The following is a 12,045-nucleotide window of genomic DNA, read 5'->3' on the forward strand; positions in this document are numbered from 1 at the left end:
TAAAAATAGAATCTTAATAAGATTTGAAGGCAATTATCTTAATAAATTTAATATTTTTATTGATTATTAAGTATAAAAGATTAATTATTGAGACTAATATCTTCATTGATCTCTTATCTATATTTAATACTAATAAAGATCCTATTAATGATTAGTTAGTTGTAAGAAGAAGCATGAAGAGAATTTTATATCTTTCTAGTTAATTATATTGAAAATTAAATTTTTAATAGATGTAAATTAATTTTATTACTATCAAAAATTATTAAAGTAGAAAAATATATCTTTAAATTGATATTAATAATATAAAATTATCATATAATTTTTAAAAATTTATTTAAAATTTTTTAGGAATTTTTATAAAAGATTTCAAGACCTTGGTAAAATTGAGTTTTACAACCTTAAGAGCTATTATGAAGAAATGAAGATTCAAAGGCCATTCAAGGTTTCTAAGATAATTGGATATTTTTGAATATTATAGTAAAGTCAAATATGCAAAAATATTAGTTTTACTAATAAGAAATAGAAGTACTAGTAGCTAATCTAGTCCTTATAGAAAATGAGATGCATAAGTCCCATACGGATTGTAGCACCTTTGATATAGATAGGAAGATAAGACTAAGGCCTTGTGGCCTCTCATAACAATCTTTATACACAACTTGTAAGTTTTGATGAGGCTCAAATTCTTAATCTTTTAAATGAGTTATCTTTGAGATAAAAATTATTTACTTAAATTTTTTATTATTTAAATTCTATCTTTAATCTATCATAACATATTTATAATAACTTGGATTTATATGCTTTTTATGTCATTGAAATGATAAGAAGATTACCTATAAAGATATATATATATATATATATATATATATATTTTTTTTTTTATTTGGTAAAAATTTAATAAACAAATTGTGATTAGTTTTGTAATTTATAATTATTTGATTATACTTGTTTCACTTGTTTTGTATTGTTGTTGTTGTTGTTGTTGTTGTTGTTGTTGTTGTTGTTGTTGTTGTTGTTGTTGTGTGTTTTTTTTTTTTTTTTTTTTGTTCTCATTTTTTGCTACTTTCATTTTACACTAGCAATTACAAACAACTCTTAATTGAAGCCATCTTATAATTTGGATTAAAAGGTGAATATTATCCTTACAACTACTAGTAATATAAGTCTTTTTGGGAGGATGACAAAGTGTTACTTTCTAATGCCAACATTTCACTTACTACATCAATCCAAATTTGTAAATTGGCACCTTATTTGCTTAGACCTTTCTACATTTTTATAGTAATTTTTGATGTTGCTTATTACCTTAAGCTTGTACCTTATATTTGGGTCTATTTGATCTTTTGTGCTTCGCAAATCAAGGAATTTCTTATTGAGCCAAGGTACTTTTTAGACGAATACCAAGTACTAGTTGTAATTGATGACCAAGAAGAGTATAAAATGGACAATATTTTGGAGCTTTTTAATGTTTGCGATAGCAATGGACATCCACAACTTCACTACAAAGTCCTCTAGAAAAGTTATATTATTGACAATGTAATATTTGAACTTGCACAAGACCTCATATATTGTCAAGAAATAATTTGGAGATACTATCAAGAGTAAAACAAGGATGCTCTTGTATTATGTGAAATCTTACTTGAAAATGCATTGGATACTTGGCTGTAGAAGATAAAAAGAATTTGTAACAATCAGTTCTAACCACTCAAATAAAATTGTATATAAATTGCTATAGAAGCTTAACAAACATAATCAAGCATCAATTAAGTCAAATAATTATTATTTATTTTATTTTATTTTTATTTTATTTTTATTTTTATTTTTGAAATAAATTATTTAAAAATAAAAATAATAAGAAATTATAAAGAAACCTAAAAAAAATTCTAAAAAAATTCTAAAGAAATCTTAAAGAATCTTAAAGAAATCCAAATCAAATTCTAATCCTAAAAAATCCTAATCCTAACTAAAATCTAAATCTTAATCAATTCCTAATCCTAACCAAACCCAAATCAATTTTTAAAATCTCAAACAAATTTCTAACAACCTTACAATAGATTTTTAAATTCAATAACTAATATTTGAACCATTGATTTCAATTCAAATATTTTACATTCTTTATTAATTAAGTTAAAAATAAATATCATTTTTTTAAAAAAAGATCAAAATTATCAAATAGACAATAATCTCAAAAATATGCTTGGGTGTCAACTAGCCTCCTTCTTCAACCTTCATGCCAATCTTTCAAAGTCAATTACTCATGATTGAACCATTATTTTCCTTCTAAACTTTACATACTTTTTAAAAATCAAGCTAATTAGCTCTATGAAATGTTTTTCCACAATCTAATTGGTGGATGGAAAGATATCTAAAAAAACCTCACTGGTCTTCAAAACCTAGAATTTCGAGACTATAACCCACAAAAACCTTTATGCTTTTCAATCTTACCATTTGATTAAATCCAAATTCACAGCATACATCTAGCACAACTACATCCACATACATAGAAAATTTAATCTATAGATCTATTACCAAACTCCTGAAATTGCCTAAAACGTCAATTTTTTTTTTTTTTTTTTTTTTCAAAAATCTAGAGTCACCAAAAACAACCTCAACTTTGCAAAGCTCTTACAAAGTCATTACTTATCCAAAATCCTCAAAATTAATGATTATAAAAACTCTATTAAGTTTGCTCTCCAATCCCATTCTTTAATTAACCTATAAAATCTCCAAATTTTCATCAAGACTTGATTTTGTGCTTTGGAATCTGTTTTCAACTTAGGTTCATAACCGACCCTCTCTGAGTATCAATATCTAGTTTTTTTAAATAATTTTTGCTAAAACCCACTCCTAACTTCTTCTTACATATGCTTATATTTTTTATTTTTCTAATCTACCTTATCTTGCCTTATTTATGGCCCTACAAAGTAAATAGAAGTCATTTTTCTAAAAAGGCAACATTACTACTAAAAGTTTTACTACCTTCTTATTTTTTATCCATATTTTTTTACTTTATATTTTAACTTGGCTCTTCTATAATAAGATCCATATTATTATCTTTTACCATATAGTCATGTCACAACATAACAATGTTCTATATCAGTAGAAGATGATTAATTGTAATGGGGTATGGATAAGATATTTGTATTGTAATTGCATAGAGATAGGTAGTTGAAGCCATGTATGAAAAGTTTCTAAAAGTTTTTAGAAATTTCTAAAATTGAAGCTAGGTTGATGGTTTATATAAGTTCTATCATAAATTATTGTAGAAATGGCTTAGTACAATTATTTAGGTAGGATCTATTACTAGAATTATTCTAAAAAAGTTTTATGATAATTGAACAAAGCATAAATAGGACTAGTTAAGATCATTTAGATATTTGATCAAGTATGATTTTGCTTCTTTTTTCTTAATAAAGTTTGATTTTACACTTTTTTGTTTAATTTTTTTCAATTCTTTTTTGATCTATTCTGCCTTTTATATTCGATTTTTTTTAATTCTATTTAATTTTATTGTAATCTATGTTGTTCTATGTTGTGACATGATGTATATTACTATGGATTGGAAAAGTCTTAGATCTGAGAGATAGTCTAGTCCCGTTTCATCAATGTATCTTTTTTCTTTTATACCAAAGATTTATTATTCTTCAACTTAATTTTGATGGATGTTGTCAATAAAAAACTTCAACATTCTTTGATGTATTTGTAAGATTCTTTGTTGGCTCTTATGTATATTTACATATATCAGATCTACGCCAATAGATAAGATATTTCAATCTATTTTGGTATGGCTTTGAATTCAAGACTTCTTCTACTTCAAATTCTTAATTTTTTTTTATTTTTATAGGATAAGGTGGCATTTGTTTTTTTTTCTAAGATATTCATTTTTGTATATAATTCAAGAACAGACATGTAAAATATAAAATAAAACTTTATAGACTCTAATACATATAATTGATAAGCAATATGATTAACTTATTTACAGATAGGAAAATATTCAAGCCTACAAAAGTCAAACTTTTCACTAAGACAAGTAGTCTTGATATTGGCATAAAGTAGCCATACTTTGTCATCTATGAATAATTGTAGTTATTCTTTGCGATAGACATCCACATTGATCTTTTATTATTTTTGAGCTTCTTTTAACTATGCCTTTATTATTCCACGTGGCTCTAACAAATAATATACAAAATCTTTTACTATAGGATTATGAACTTTTGAAAAGTCAAAAGTATGAAGTTATAAATAAAAATTATAATTAGCAAAGAAAGGTGTTTATTGAGTATAAGAATATATCAAATTATTGTATACAAACTTTGCCAATGGCAAAAGAATTGTTCAATCATCTTGACTTTGTAAAGTCTTTAACTATCTTTTACATTTGAGGCCACCAAAAATCTTTTGATAAAAGTTCTTAAGTCTTATTATATCCAAAATATTTGGCTGTAAGAAATCATGACAAGTTTGAAGAATACGTACTTATGCTTTGCCTTTTAGAATATATAATTGTCCTTTAAAATAGAATAGATTATTTTTGAACTCAAACTTGATAGTATCATGATATTTAAAAGAATTATTCTTAATATCATGAACATGAAGATTAGATGAAATATTTGATTGAATTTGGTTGATCAAGGTTGAATCAATAGTCAATATTGATTTTATTGCTCAAAGATGAAAATACTTTAACTTCAAGAAAATTAATCTTTATTGATTAAAAGCTACATTTTCTTCTTTTGGTATAAGATAAAAATATTTAGAAAGTAAAATTGATAAACCTTGTTGTTTTTTAGATCCATAAGTGATCTTGAAATCAAATCTTCATAAAGACATGCTCCAATAGGCTTATTGACAATTCAAAATATGTGTTGACATAAAATACTAGAGGTTCTTGTGATTTATATATATGGTGATTGGATTCAAGGTGCCTTTTAGATAATGATATTATTCTTGAAATGAATCCATGATTGTAAAAATTTCTTTGTCATGGATCTCATAATTAATCTTGGTTGCTAAAATTTTCATAGAATGAAAAGCTATCAAATGAATCTTGTTATCTGTTCTTATTTGTGACCAAAAAATAGCTATAGCAAAGTTTGATGTATCTATTTTTATAAAGAATGCCTTCAAAAAGTTGACGTGATATAAGATTAGTACAAAAATAAATATTCTCTTCAAGGCTTCAAAAGATGCTTCAGCTTCTTTGCTCTACTTAAGTTTGTTTTTACATATTAGGCATATAAGAGAAGCTGTAATTTGAAAAAAGTTCTTAATAAAGATCTAATAATAATGAAACATCTCAAAAAAATATTACACATCTCTGATTGTTTTTGGGATTATCTAATCTATGATAATTTGGACCTTTTTAAAATCTATTATGAAACCATCATTTGAAATAATATATCCTAAAAAATCAACTTAAGTAGTGTAAAATATACACTTTTCTATCTTGGCATATAAACTTAAATCTTTTAGTTTTTGTAATACATGAAGAATATGAACTTCATACTCTTTTATGTTTTAGAATAGGTTAAAATGTCATCTAAGTAGTAGGTAACAAAATCATCAAAAAGTTTACAAAAAAAATCATTTATAAGATATTAAAAAGTAGTTGATGTATTTGTAAGTCCAAAAGGCATGATATTATATTCAAAATATCCATACATAGTTCAAAAAGTAGTCTTTTATTCATCTCTTTTTTTGATGTAGACTAAGTTGTATGATTTTTATAGATATAATTTTAAATAAATGTTTACTTGATTCAATTGTTAGAGAAGTCTTGAAATAAAAGATAGAGGGTATATATTCTTAATGGTAATCTTGTTGAATCTTTGATAGTCTACATACATTTATAAAGATTTGTCTTTTTTTTTTTTTTTTTTTTTTTTTTTATAAATAAGATAGGAACTTTGATTGGAAATTTAGAATGGTGTATGAAGTTTTTAGCCAAGTACTCATCAAAATATTCTTTTAGTGCAACCAATTTATTTTGCAATAAGTGATAGATTGGTCCAAATAGTGGTTAATTTCTTTCTTATAGATCAATAGAATTATTGTAAGATTGATGCTTTGGAAGAATATTTTTATTTTTTTTTCAAAAACATCTTGAAAATCTTCATACTGGCTAGGAATACCAATTAACATCCTTCAACCATTAAAAATGGGCATGGCATATATAGTAAAAGATGATCCTTCTTTTACAACATCTATAAAAGCTTTTGCAACCATTACTAAAGATTTTGGTATATTAGACTTATGTATTTCTACTTAACTAATGGAATTTTAGATTAAATTATCCAAAAAATTAAAGTTACAAGAAACCTAATTCATTTGAGGATTCTATTTTTTTAACCACAGTAATCTTAAAATAATCAAATTCAAGAAAAATCTTATTATATTGAATTATACCTATATTATTATGATCTTTAATTATCATATCAAAAGAAAAAGTCTCATGGATAACTTTTTTAAAAGACAACAAAAGACCATCAATGACTTCTATATGTATAGATTTAATTTTATTGACTAAAGATATTTTTATTTTTTGACAAAGTCTTTATCAATAAAATAGATTGAAGTCCTTGAATTTAATAATATAAAGACTTTGTGATTTTTAGGTCTTAAATATATTCTATTATAAAACTAAGTAAAGGATCTAAATAGAAAACAAGATCTTTACTAGATATAGCACATGATTCTAGCTGCATGGTTTGTATTTCAATTAGAAAAAAATACTTTTTGATATATTATTTTTTTTGGTAATTGTGCTAATTATTTTTTAATTATTTTGCTTTTTTGAATAATTTTGAATAATGTAATTAGCTTTTCTATAATATAAGTACAAACTCTATTAATAATATTGAATCATTTTTTGCTCCATAATGACTTTGAAATATACTATATTTATTTGCATTGGTTTTGGCTTTGATGAATAAATTTCCAAAAACTTATAAGCTACCATCTTTACTTGACTTCTTCTTCTTCTCTAGCTAAGTATTTGTTTTTTATGCCTTTCAAATAATTAATTGTTGTATGCAATGGCTTGAGCTATAAATTATTTTAAATATTTTACTTTCAATATTGATAATAATAAATCTTTAATATTATCCTTCAACCTATATTAAAATTAATTAATAAGGGATATGTCATTCTAGTCCATGTTATAAACAAGATTTTAAAATTTAGCAACAAATATGGTTGCCCGTTGTAATTTTTATCATAAAGATAAGAGCTTGGTCTCTACTACTCTTTTTTCTATTACTTTTTGTAAATACAGGCATAAATGCTTTTAGGAATGAATTCAAATCATGAAAAAATTACAAATCCTTTTTCATCAAAAGTGAAAATCAAGAGAGAATACTTCTAGATAGAACTGTGCCTATGAATCCAACTTAAGTAAATCCATTAGGATATTAGAAAAGATTGATTCTTAGATAGGGCTTGACTCCTTACAAAAAACCTTAAAAATTTGATTTTATTCCATAAAATTTCTTATATATACTAATCCTTATTTCCATTGTACTTATAGAAACAAAACATCTTAAATTTGATTGTAAGATTGATCTACTTGCTTCCATTAATTATTCAATTGTTTAACATAGACTCTAAACTTCTTCCATAAGCATATGATTAATGTTTCTATAGTTGGCATTGGTCATGCATGAAATTTCTACTCTAAGAATATTGATAAGTTTATAAATAGTTACAAATCTATTCTTACTTTTGCCAAGTATAGCATCTATGATTTTTTCTTCCATTTCAAATAATTTAACAAATCTATAAGTCAACTTAAAAGAGAGTAATCTACAACCTCTAATATCAAATAAGAATTTCTACTAAGAGAGATATCTTGCTCTCTTTAAGGAAAACAAATCAATGTTAAAAAATTAAATTGTTTTTTTTAAAGATTAAAATTCTTAATCTTCAAAATACAACAATAGAAAGAAGATAATCTACTCATTTCTAAAACAAGATAAAAACACTAATTTAGCATTCTTATCAAATTATCAAAGATATGAACCTTAAAGAACTAAAATATCAATACATTCTTATGTCACTTGAAAAGACTAAAAAATCACTCAAAGATTATATAGTATTAAATTAAAATAACTATTACCAAAGACATAAAGACTAGAAAGTTTTGAACAAGAATAAAGACTAAAAAGGCATTGATAAGAGTGAAGAAGGCTTTATTCTTGTTTCCATTTATACTCTCTAATTAATAGCTATGTGACAATATTTTATTGGACCTCCAATATATGTTGACTTTGTTAGATACATGACTTAACTTGTAAAATAAGTTATCTACAAATGCAATACATAGTTAGTTTATTCTATAAGCTACTAACACATGTGGTATGTGGCTAATTTATTAACTAAGTTTCTAGCATATCAATTATTTACAAACATGTATAAAGTCAAAGCAATGTCTATGAAGCTTTTAGGAAGTTATTTTAGAAGATAAAACAAAATTTAATTATTTTTAGTTACTTCTACTTAATCATACGGATAAATATTAGAATAAATATGTATGTTTGTGATAGATGGATAATAGTCAAGGTATATTATATAAATTTTTTTTACATATTAAAATTTAAATTAGAGATGTTGCCATAGAACAACATTTTTTTTATTCAAGATATATCAACTTATTCAATGCTTTTAGAAAAATCATATATTATGGCAATATAGGTGGAAATAAAATTTCTTAATGATAGTTCAAGCTATACATGGATACATGTGAAGATGGAAGAAAAGTGATATAATTTCTAATTGTGCTTCTTAATCATGAACAAAATTGAGATATGTCGAAGTAAAAGCCATTACCAAGAATTGTTGAAGGATTTTAGGATTTTTGAGAAATACTATTGTAAAGAAAAATTGTGGAGGTATAAATAAAGAGATATTTTCGTAAGATGTAAATGTCTTTAATGCAAGTTTTATTTATATTTAAAAAAATTAAAGATATAATATATATATTAAAAGAAAATATGTAAATTAGAAATATTAAAAGATCAAGACTAGATTTTTGGTATTCATGAAGAAAATAGATTAAAAGATTCTTTGGAATTAATTGTATCTATTGGATTAGAAAATGGTGTCAAGATTGTAGAAATTCATTCAAAAGAAATTTATTTTATACTTGAATCTTTTCAAGCACCAAAATTTCTTATAGATACAAAATATAAAACAATAGATAAGAAGATAAAACTTTTTAATAAAACTTTATTAAAAAAATTATAAAATAAATAGAAAAAGTATTAAAAAAAAATTTAAAAAAATTTAAGACACATATAAAGATAACAATAGGAACTATAATATTAGGATTTACATATCCTATTACATTTCTTTTTTCTTTTTTGTCAACTTATCTTGATTTCTTCTTTTCATTTTTTCCATTAAGACTTCATGTTGGTTTTGAGCAATATGTACATGAATTAAAAGAGCCTCAACGAAATATTCTCAATTTATTGCTCTAGTAATTGTAGTAATAATTCTTAATAATACTTCTTAAGTCAACTCCTCTTCTTGGATTGTAGAAATAAAACATGTCCAAAATGTACTTGTTTCTATACTTCCATCAAAGTTATCATCTACTATAGCAAAATAAGCTTTTTTTCTTTTTGCTACTCTATATCCTATTGAATAATATTGAATCAATGCTCTTATACATCTCTTGCCAAATTTGATTTGAAAGAGGTTCATTATATCTTTCAATTATATCTTTCTTTCTTTTTAGAAATTAAAGCCTTGATATATCATGTCATTAAACATATTATATTCCTTTCTAATATGAAAAGCATTGTCACAATAAATGTATCTTTGAAAATAAAATTCTTTATAAATAGCCTTAAAATTATTTGTACGTATCTTTTTATTAAATCTTGCTTATTTGAGTTCAAGATTCTACATTCTAAGTAAAATCTCTTTAGCTCTCATATCTACTCTCTTTGTTGTAATACAAGAGATTGAATGATAGCTATTATTGATCATATTGTATGTACTCGATTTTAAGGTATCTTCTTATATGTATTAAAATATCAAACATATCCCTAAACTTTTATCATTTTCCAAGTAGATCCACAATATCTTCAATATTTTTTTACTTTGTTGTGAATTCTTCACCATCTTTTATGTCTTTAAGAAGAAATTCCAATTTTTCTTGTAATTCTCCATCGGCAGCTTGAAAAAATAATTGAACCTCGTTTGACTCCAATATTAACTTTTCTACCTTTGATAATCAAGAATATTCTCTTTCAAACTCTCTTAATAGTTCTTTTGCTTATAAATTCTTGTTAGGCTACTCAATCTACTTTAGAAATAATTTCTTTGTAATACAATCAATATCTAAGAAATATTTGTCTTTTAATATATATAAAAATGTCTTCCATTAACTCCTATAATACTTTATAATTGATATAACATATTTTTTTTATTTCCAATACTATGGCAAGTTTAAATAGCTCAATCATTTTCTTCTCAAAAATCGGATTTAATTCCATTTTCCACACATAATATTTTAAATACTTAAAAATATTTCTTCTATTAAATTGGTCAACTTTGTTAATCATTGCTTGCAATGCTTTGATTGCTAAAACTTTCTAACAATCATTGTAAGAGCTAAAATAAATCTCTACTACTTGGAAGTTTATTCTAATTTACAACAAATGGATTAACTATGTAAATTTTAGAAGTAACATCTATTACTTAAATCTTAATCAACTCAAACTTATAATAATATTCTTAACACCTAAGTAATCAAGCCCAACTTCTACCATTAATCTATATTAATGATGATAATTCCTTTATAAATATATACCAAAGAAATTACTTCTTTATTTATTTATTTATTTATTTATTTATTTATTTATTTATTATTTATGATTTTTTTATCTATTATCAAAAAATCATCCAAGTATAAGTTTTCATCTATAAATTACTTTTCATCTACAAATAAAAATTCATCAAATTTCAATCAATCTTCATCCATAATTTATCATCCACTTTAGATTTTAATTCATTTAATTTAAAATTTAATCCACATCAACCTAACTTCATCTAATCATCTTTATTCATCCAATTAAGATTTTTAACCATTTTCAAAGTTGTATAACGATGCCAAAATTATTCAATTTATAAACATGATTGTTATACTATCAATACTATCTGAAAAAAAATCTTATAAGAAAATGATATTGAAATAAAGAATTCTCACACTTGTTGGACTACAACCCTTTAGAATCTTGATAGCCTCTAAAGTCTCATCTTCTTATACTTGGGCTCTTGATACATTGACTCTTTTGTTGAATAATGATGGCAATGCAAAACTAATTGCAACATCCCTTTGATTTATTCTGAACTCATATTGATATCGATTTTTATCAAAAAGAATCTTTAGAAGATGCTTAAAGTCCATAATAGAGTTCGATGATGATATGGAATTGGCAATGACTAAATTGGTGGATTCTATAACTCACACTTACCTATCTACTTCTAATTCTACTCTTCTTCTAGATCCTAGCTTCTAACGAGGAACAACAAGCTTCAACTCAAGACCATGGTCAACAAAACTCAAAATTTTAGAATTGTGTATCAATTAGCAACTACTTTGCAGCATTTATTGCCTAACTTGAGCCTCAACAAAAGCTTATACTCCTTTCATGGGTCATCATCAATCTATAAAGAAGGCTTTGGAAGCCTCAACAATAGTTATATGCATATGTCATTGATCATCTTTTGGATCTTTAATAAAAAAGCAAGTTATATACAACTTTGTAAATAGAGCTAGATAGCCTAAAATTGTTAAAGATGGTGCTGACTTCCAAGACTTACAATTCAAACTAGTCCAAGTGTTGGAAGTGGAATCTAAAACCAGTGCATACTAAAGGGCCAACTTAAAATAGATCACTGACTACTCCAAAAAAAGCCTTTGAAAAAGAAGACTTTACAAAAAATTTCAGATAATAATATGAAATAAAGCCAAAAACACTAGTAAATAGAGGTCGGATGAAGGTGAAGAGCTTTTATTAATCTAAAGAATGTCCCAACATCATG

This window comes from Physcomitrium patens, chromosome 20, assembly GCF_059467195.1.
Source record: "Physcomitrium patens ecotype Gransden chromosome 20, ASM5946719v1, whole genome shotgun sequence".
Lineage (NCBI taxonomy): Eukaryota > Viridiplantae > Streptophyta > Bryopsida > Funariales > Funariaceae > Physcomitrium > Physcomitrium patens.